Here is a 9,206-nt window from a genome sequence, read left to right as displayed (position 1 = left end):
TATTTACGTGTGATTTCAGACCCAATATTCAACTTAGCGTAGTAGATATTATAGGGAATGTTAAATGAAGGAATGTGTAAATATAAAACCAACTTTACCTCAATTGAATTAACGTCTGACTGTTTGAGTCAATGTATTTTATCTATGAATCAATTTAATAGTCTGATGTTGCGATCACAGAGTGAATGTTTATTGAACACAAAATGTGACGACTCAGTTGTAAATGACTCAGAAATCAGTTGTAAATCAATGTTTTTAATTTTCTGACCGGCCTTTGAACCAGTTTCAAAATGCTTTTCATGTGTGACCTCAAACATAAAGCTGAAAATATTATATTGTGCATTTGGCTTTTGTTAAAATTAAAATAGCACTGTAAACTTTATTAAACAATATTTCATGATTTTATCTGTCTTCACTAGGGGTGTCACAATTCTCCAAATTCTCGATTCGATTACATTTTCGATTCTTAAGTCACGATTCGATTCGATTATGAATAATTAATTAATTAATAACAAATTAATTATTTGTAGTCTACCGTTTAAACTACCTGACCTGTATGGTCTTTGTTTTACCCATAAAAAAATCATACAGTAAATGAATAAAGGCAAGTTACACACATAATTACCACCTGTCAATCCCTTTTTTCTTGTGAATAGGCAGTGATCTCTGTCGTTATAATGGTGTCGGTAAAAAAGACGCACAACCAACAGGAACCAGCCAACAGTATCTGAGGTGTTTGCTAAAATGACTAAGTACTAGTGTGAAAGTAAAAGATTGAAGCAGTCTTAACTAGGTTAATTAGGTTAACCAGGCAGGCTAGGGTAATTAGGCAAGTTATTGTATAACGATGGTTTGTTCTGGAGACAGTCTGAAAAACAATTAGCTTAAGGGGCTAATAAATTTGACCTTAAAATGGTTCATAAAAAATTAAGAACTGCTTTTATTCTAGCCAAAATAAAACAAATAAGACTTTGTTCAGAGAAAAAAAATATTATCAGACATACTATCAACATTTCCTTGCTCTGTTAAACATCATTTAGGAAATATTTAAAAAAATAAAAAAACAACAAAGGGGGGCTAATAATTCTGACTTCCACTTTATATATATTTACAGTATTTTTTTAAAAATGTTTTTAAGAAAACTTATTCTGTTCATCAAGGCTACATTTATTAAATGTAAAAAATGTTGAATTGATAAATAATTATCAAAATTTTAAATAACTGCTTTGTTATTGTATGTAGTTTCAAATAAAATTATTACTCCAGACATTATTGCTTTTGTTACTATTACCATTAATAAATATAATAATAATTAATATTAGGGATTTCTGAAGGATCATGTGACTGGAGTAATGAAGCTGAAATTTCATCTTTAAATCACTGGAATAAATAAATAAATTAAATGATAAACTACTTTTGAACAGTTATTTCATAGTGCAACATTTCACAATTTGTATTTATGATGAAATAATTGCAGCCTTGGTGAGCAGAAGAAGCTTAGTTTAACATATTTAATCATACTGACCCCAAACTTTAGAGCAGTTGTGTATAGAATATTTTATAAGCAAAAATGTGCACTTTAATTTTAACAACCCACAGACATTGTCACTGAATATAAAGCAGAAGTCAGACTTTCTCATATATACAGAGCCTCATTTCAATTTTCAGGTTTTGTAAAAATCGATCTATTGAATTAATCAATCTATTAAAGAAACGTTGGCTAGAACTCTGCATCATAGGCTTAAATTAAAGAGAGACATAGCAGATGAACCGAGACTGCATCAGATCAATGTAAATCTTTCTTTAGAGCTGTCAGTGCGGAAATGAACAAAACAACAGCCCTAATACAACATATTATACGATTAAAATATGGAAAAATTAACAGATAGTAATTTCGGTCAATTTTCCTGATGGATAAACTGAGTTTTTACCGGTAAGAATGACATCTCGCCCTGCTCATCATTCACTCTTCATATAGCCGTATATATGGCTATTACACGATCATAATACACTGTGATATAGCCTGGGTCGTTAGTTCGTTGCATTTTTTTGTTTTCTCACTACAATCGATCCGCTCAGTAGGGCAGCGACCGTCTCATTCAGGCGATCTCGGACTGGTTGATTTGGCGTGGATGCGAGCGCAACTGCTGGATATATGCCAAACAAACTAACGGGGGAAACGAGACAGATTCCGAAACAAACGTCTGTGTGAAAGCACCATAAGATTGTATTTGCACACAATTAACAGACAGTCGCAGCACGCAGCTCTGGCTGAATCTGTCAGGCATCAAGGCAGCACTGTACACTGACCCGAGCATCTCGCACGCTGGCTCCGGGCTATCGGGCAGTCCTTATTGTCGAGCCCTGAAGGTTTAAGCTCTGTCGACGGGTCTCCTGCGTCTGCACAGTTTAACAAGCACTTCAACAAGTGTGTTTTTTCCCGGTTGGCAAGCCAAGCTGACGTGACATGGGGGCGTGGCAGCATCGACGATTCTATTTTTTGATTCGATAATCGAAATCGAGCATAAATTTCGATCGATTTTCGATTAAAATCCAAATCGTGACACCCTTAGTCTTCACAGTTACTAAACATTGCTAAAACAATCTTAATTTTAATGTTTTACAGTTTTTTATATTACCATCTAGTTCTCAAATGCAATTTTGAGTTGTTGATAAGCTTTTAAGTATTCCTGCACTTGTACACACACTACTTGTCACCGACTCGGTCCCAGTCACTCCCCTCGCTGGCCAGCAGAGGCTGCCATCTCCGGACTTCTAGCATTACATCATCCACTTACGCTGATTGTGCACACACCTGTCCTGAATCTTGTTAACGACCCACGTACCCTTTATAAGCCGCACACAAACACTCAGTCAGTGCGAAGTCTTGTTTAGCCCCGGCCAGCATTACTGAGCGTTATTCCCTGCCTGATTCCTCGTGTATTACTCCAGCCTGTTTCTGACTCTGCTTCGCCTTCTGCCTGCCCACGACCCACGCCTGATACACGGACTCTGATATTCGCTGCCTGCCCAGGACCCACGCCTGATACACGGACTCTGATATCTGCTGTTGCCCACGATCCAAGCCTGATACACGGACTCTGATACTCGCAGCCTGCCTTTCGATCAATGCCTGGTAAATCCCTCTGTGTCTGTTCACCGCCAGTCTTGATACCTCACAGACTTTTGTTGATGTGTGTTTGCACTTTAGTGCATATTGTGTGTTTGAGTGAAAGCTTGACTAATAAATACTGCATAATGGATCCCTCCGTGTCAGTCTTCGCCCAACACGGATCCCGCAGCCATACAGGTTTTGTCTCATGAAGTCACAGCTCAAGCTCAGGTACTAACCACACATCAACAGCAATTAACGCAGTGGACTCAGTTAACAGATGAACTGGTGAAATCTCTGCAAAACCTGCAAGCTGCTTCCACAGCGCAACTCACCGCCAATTACTCTACGAGTCAACCCTTGCTGACACAGACCCAGACTGCTTCAGGAGTTCTTTTGGCATTCCCCGATAAGTTCTCAGGTAACCCAGCTAAATGCAAAGGCTTTCTATTGCAGTGTAAACTGTTCATTGCCCAGCAACCCCATCTATTTAAGGATGAAAATGGGAAAATCGCTTTTGTATGTTCACTGCTCACTGGAAAAGCTTTAGACTGGGCTACTGCAGTTTGGCCAGACAGTACCCCGATATTCCCCTCATTTAATGACTTTCTCAAACGGTTTTGCACTGTGTTTGATCATCCTGAGGGTGGTCGTAATGCTGGTGAGGAGCTTTTGTGTGTGCAACAGGGAGATCGACCCGCAGCTGAATTCGCTCTGCATTTTCGCACACTGGCAGCGCATACAGGCTGGGCTGATGATCCGCTCACTACACTCTACAGAAAAGCTTTGAGACCAGAATTGCAAAAGGAGATGGCATGTCGAGATGAGGGGAAGACCCTGGACCAGCTTATCGAACTTTCAATCAGGTTAGACACCTTACTTCGCACCCGTAACCCTCTGTGCTCTGCCATTTCCAGCCCTGTATCCCCTGAAACTCCCACGGAACCTATGCAGTTGGGCAGAACTCGCTTAACCCCCGAAGAACGTGAACGGAGGAGGAATCCCCTATGCCTGTATTGCGGACTTTCAGGTCATATGAAGATCTTGTGCCCCAACAAACCTCCACCTAAGGCTCTTCCGGTGAGTGCCACCACTGTATTCACGACTACTAATGACATTGTGAGCGTTCCTGTCTGTCTGAAATATAAGCAGATTGAGATTTCGACTTTGGCTATGGTCGATTCAGGAGCCGCTGGTAACTTTATTGACTGCAAGTTTGCTTCTACTCACTCCATCCCTCTAACCTCCTGTAATTCCTCTCTAGCCATCACTGCTATAGATGGGCGCCCCCTGGGGGAAGGACACGTAAAGTTCCGATCTCTGCCATTATGTCTTCGCACAGGCTCTCTCCATGTAGAAGAAATCTCCCTCCTTGCTATCGACTCTCCCCGACACAATGTTATCCTCGGACTCCCCTGGTTACAACTTCATGACCCCCAAGTTTCCTGGAAAACTGGTGAGATTATTAAATGGAGCAAGAAATGCTTTACCCAGTGTCTACACTCTGTTTCTCCTGTCCAGATCAACACCATATCCAGTATGGACGACTCCGAAATCTGTCAAATTCCCGAGATGTATCATGATCTCCTTGAAGCCTTTAACAAGCAAAAAGCTACTAATCTCCCGCCTCATCGTGAGTATGATTGTGCCATCGAATTATTGCCCGGCACCACGCCTCCTCGTGGTCGCATTTTCCCTCTCTCTCAACCAGAAACCGAAGCCATGAGCTCTTACATCTCTGAGGAACTGGAGAAGGGATTTATAAGACCATCTACATCACCTGCTTAAGCTGGGTTCTTCTTCGTCAAAAAAGAAGTCATTGTATCAACTACAGAGGTTTGAATGAAATAACCATTAAGTACCGCTATCCCTTACCTCTAGTTCCAGCAGCCCTTGAACAGCTCCGCTCAGCCCAATATTTCACCAAATTGGATCTCCGCAATGCTTACAACCTTGCCCGCATCCGCCAAGGAGATGAGTGGAAAACCGGGTTCTCTACCATCAATGGTCACTACGAATACCTTGTTATGCCCTTCGGCCTAGCTAACAGTCCTTTCGTGTTCCAGGCATTTATCAATGAGATATTTTGAGACATGCTCAACCAGTGGGTCATCGTGTACATCGACGACATTTTAATCTACTCCAACTCCTTGCCAGAACCCATTTAGCATGTCAGAGCAGTGCTAAAACGCCTCATCCAGAACCAACTGTATGCCAAGATTTCTAAATGTGAGTTCCATCAGACTTGCATCTCAATTCTGGGTTACATTATCAGTCCCGAGGGAGTTGCTATGGACCAACAGAAGGTCGATTCTGTCACTCACTGGCCTCAACCCGAAACCATCCGGCAGCTACAATGTTTCCTGGGATTCGCCAACTTCTACAGACGGTTCATTAGGAACTTCAGTTCAGTAGCTGCTCCTCTCACAGCCATGGTTAAAGCCAATAATGCCCGCTTGAAGTGGAACTCGGACGCCATTAGAGCGTTTAACCAGCTCAAAGCCCGTTTCACAAATGCACCCATTCTGTGTCATCCAGACCCCACTTGACCTTTCATTGTTGAGATCGACGCCTCCAATTCCGGTATTGGAGCCATTCTGTCCCAAAGATCCCCGACCACGAACAAGCTCCATCCCTGTGCCTTCTACTCCCGTAAGCTGAATCCCGCTGAGAGAAATTATGACGTGGGTAATCGCGAACTCCTCGCCATGAAGGCTGCTCTCGAGGAATGGAGACATTGGCTTGAGGGCGCCAAACACCCATTCACCGTCATCACAGATCACAAGAACCTGGAGTACATCCGATCCTGCAAGCGCTTAAACCCTAGACAAGCTAGATGGGCGCTATTCTTTACCCGCTTTGACTTTCAAGTCACTTACATCCCAGGCTCAAAAAACATAAAGGCAGACGCTCTCTCTCGTATCTCAGATGAGGAGACTTCGACAGAAGAAGTCGAATCTATTCTGAAGAATCCGCTAATTATAGCACCCATTCAGTGGGATATCGAACACGAGATCACTCAGGCTTCTGATCAAAACCCCACTCCGCAGGCATGTCCCGAGAACAAGATTTATGTGCCTCCCTTGCTCCGTGAAAAACTGATTGCAGAAGTTCACAATCACCCCAGTTCCGGTCATCCAGGTAGTATTGCAACAGTGCAATTGATCCAATCTCGCTATTGGTGGTCATCCATTAATAAAGACGTGATCAATTTCCTCAAATGTTCCCCCTGTCAAATGGCTAAACATTCCCATCATCGTCCAGCTGGTCTACTTTAACCTTTAGAGGTTCCCCGTCGTCCATGGTCTCACATAGCCATCGACTTCATCACGGATTTACCCCAGTCACAGGGGAACACCACCATTCTCATGGTCGTGGACCGTTTCTCAAAAGCCTGTCGCCTTATCGCCATACCTAAATTACCCACAGCCCTAGAAACAGCAGAGCTCTTATGCGAATGTGTATTCCGATATTATGGTCTTCCTGAAGACATTGTTTCAGACCGAGGGTCCCAGTTCACATCCCGACTATGGTCCGCCGCCTCCCGGAATCTCCAAGTGAATATCAGTTTGACTTCCGGCTATCACCCTCAGTCTAACCGACAGACAGAACGCCTTAACCAGGAGATCGGTCGCTTTCTACGCACCTACTGTCATTCCAACCAATCAGACTGGAATAAGTTCCTTATGTGGGCTCAGTATGTGCAGAACTCCCTAAGAAAGGCATCTACAGGTCTGACTCCCTTCCAATGTGTACTAGGTTTTCAACCTCCTCTATTTCCCTGGTCAGGGGAGACCACAGAACTCCCAGCAGTCGACACCTGGTTCAGAAAGTGCGAGGAGGTATGGAACGCAGCTCACACCCACTTATCACATGCTATCCGAAGGTTCAAAGAGCAAGCCGACCGTCACCGTCGTCCTGGTCCCACGTATTCCCCAGGACAATGGGTATGGCTATCCGCTCGAGATCTTCGCTTGAGACTACCCTGCAAGAAGCTCAGTCCCAGGTAAGTGGGTCCGTTTCAAATTGAACGATAAATATCACCTGTTTCCTTTCGACTGACACTCCCTAACCATTATCGCATTTCTCCTACTTTCCATGTTTCCCTGCTCAAGCCTGCTGTTGGCCCAGCCGAGGCGGATAGGGAGGTGGCAGCTGGTGAACAGGGTCCCCCGCCTCTCATGATCGACAGAGAGGAAGCCTATCAGATCCACGAGATCCTGAGATCCAGACGCCGGGGTGGTCAACTTCAATACCTCATCGACTGGGAGGGGTACGGCCCGGAGGAAAGATCATGGATCAACCGTAAGGACATTCTTGACTCAACTCTGTTGGATGAGTTCCACTTGCAGTATCCGGATATGCCGGCCCCTCGCCCCCGTGGAAGACCCCGGTGTCGAGACTCTTCTCACTTCAGGAGCCGTTTGTTGGGGGGGGGGCTCTGTCACCGACTCGGTCCCAGTCACTCCCCTCGCTGGCCAGCAGAGGCCGCCATCTCCGGACTTCTAGCATTACATCATCCACTTACGCTGATTGTGCACACACCTGTCTTGAATTTTGTTAACGACCCACGTACCCTTCATAAGCCGCACACAAACACTCAGTCAGTGCGAAGTCTTGTTTAGCCCCGGCCAGCATTACTGAGTGTTATTCCCTGCCTGATTCCTCGTGTATTACTCCAGCCTGTTTCTGACTCTGCTTCGCCTTCTGCCTGCCCACGACCCACGCCTGATACACGGACTCTGATATTCGCTGCCTGCCCACGACCCACGCCTGATTCACGGACTCTGATATCCGCTGCCTGCCCACGATCCAAGCCTGATACACGGACTCTGATACTCGCAGCCTGCCTTTCGATCAATGCCTGGTAAATCCCTCTGTGTCTGTTCACCGCCAGTCTTGATACCTCACAGACTATTGTTGATGTGTGTTTGCACTTTAGTGCATATTGTGTGTTTGAGTAAAAGCTTGACTAATTACACTACTAATGCATTTATTTTATCTTTGCAGTTTGATCAGCTTTACAGGGTTCCTTCTGGCAACCTCCTAGTGACAGTAAGTATTATCTTCTTACTATGTTGTTATGTATTGTTGTTATTATTAATATAATGAATGCTAAATGTATTTAATTTTCTTTTTTTAGGTTAGTGTATGTGGCAGTGCAAAGAATGCAGTTTGGAACTAGATAGCAGGTATTTATTGTTGCAACATTTTAGGCAGACTCATGGGCATTTTAGAGGCAGTTGTCGCTATCCATGTCCATACACAGATTGCCCGTGAACATTTAATACGTGGAGAAAGTAAAAAAAAATCATTTTGAAAACGAAATGCATTGATTTTATTTTTTTGCTGTTTGAAACAACTAACACTCATTTGGGGGATGGTGGGTCTCTAGCGGGGGGGTCTTTGGAACGACCGCTGGCAAACGCTATGGATGAGCTCATCGGGGGCGTTGGTTAGACCCAGGGGAGAGCCCACCAAGCCATGCCCGGAAAGAGACCATTCTCCCCGGCATGACCCGCGCCTGGAGGGGGGGTAGAAAGTCCCTGGGTTTCGCTGACCTGCCGTCGAGTTTTCGATAACAGACACATATGAAGGACTTAGTGCAATTTTCGATTTAGCGGTTGAACGAACCAGGGGTCTAAAGAGGGGCCCGTTGCCCCAAAACAAGCGTTCAAACCCGGGCAAACCAAGAGCGCGCTGCTACCCTGGTCCTACCAAGGACCCAGGCCTCAATGGCCAGCAAAGCTGCCCCAAAACAAGCGTTCAAATCCGGGCAAACCAAGTGCGCACTGCTGCCCTGGTCCTTCCAAGGACCCAGGCTTCATTGGCCAGCAAAGCTGCCCCAAAACAAGCGTTAAAATCCGGGCAAACCAAGTGCGCACTGCTGCCCTGGTCCTTCCAAGGACCCAGGCCTCAATGGCCAGCAAAGCTGCCCCAAAACAAGCGTTCAAACCCGGGCAAACCAAGTGGGCGCTGCTGCCCTGGTCCTACCAAGGACCCAGGCCTCAATGGCCAGCAAAGCTGCCCCGAAACAAGCGTTCAAACCCGGGCAAACCAAGTGGGCGCTGCTGCCCTGGTCCTACCAAGGACC

This window comes from Danio rerio, chromosome 22, assembly GCF_049306965.1.
Source record: "Danio rerio strain Tuebingen ecotype United States chromosome 22, GRCz12tu, whole genome shotgun sequence".
Lineage (NCBI taxonomy): Eukaryota > Metazoa > Chordata > Actinopteri > Cypriniformes > Danionidae > Danio > Danio rerio.
Note: the sequence above shows the minus strand (reverse complement) of the source record.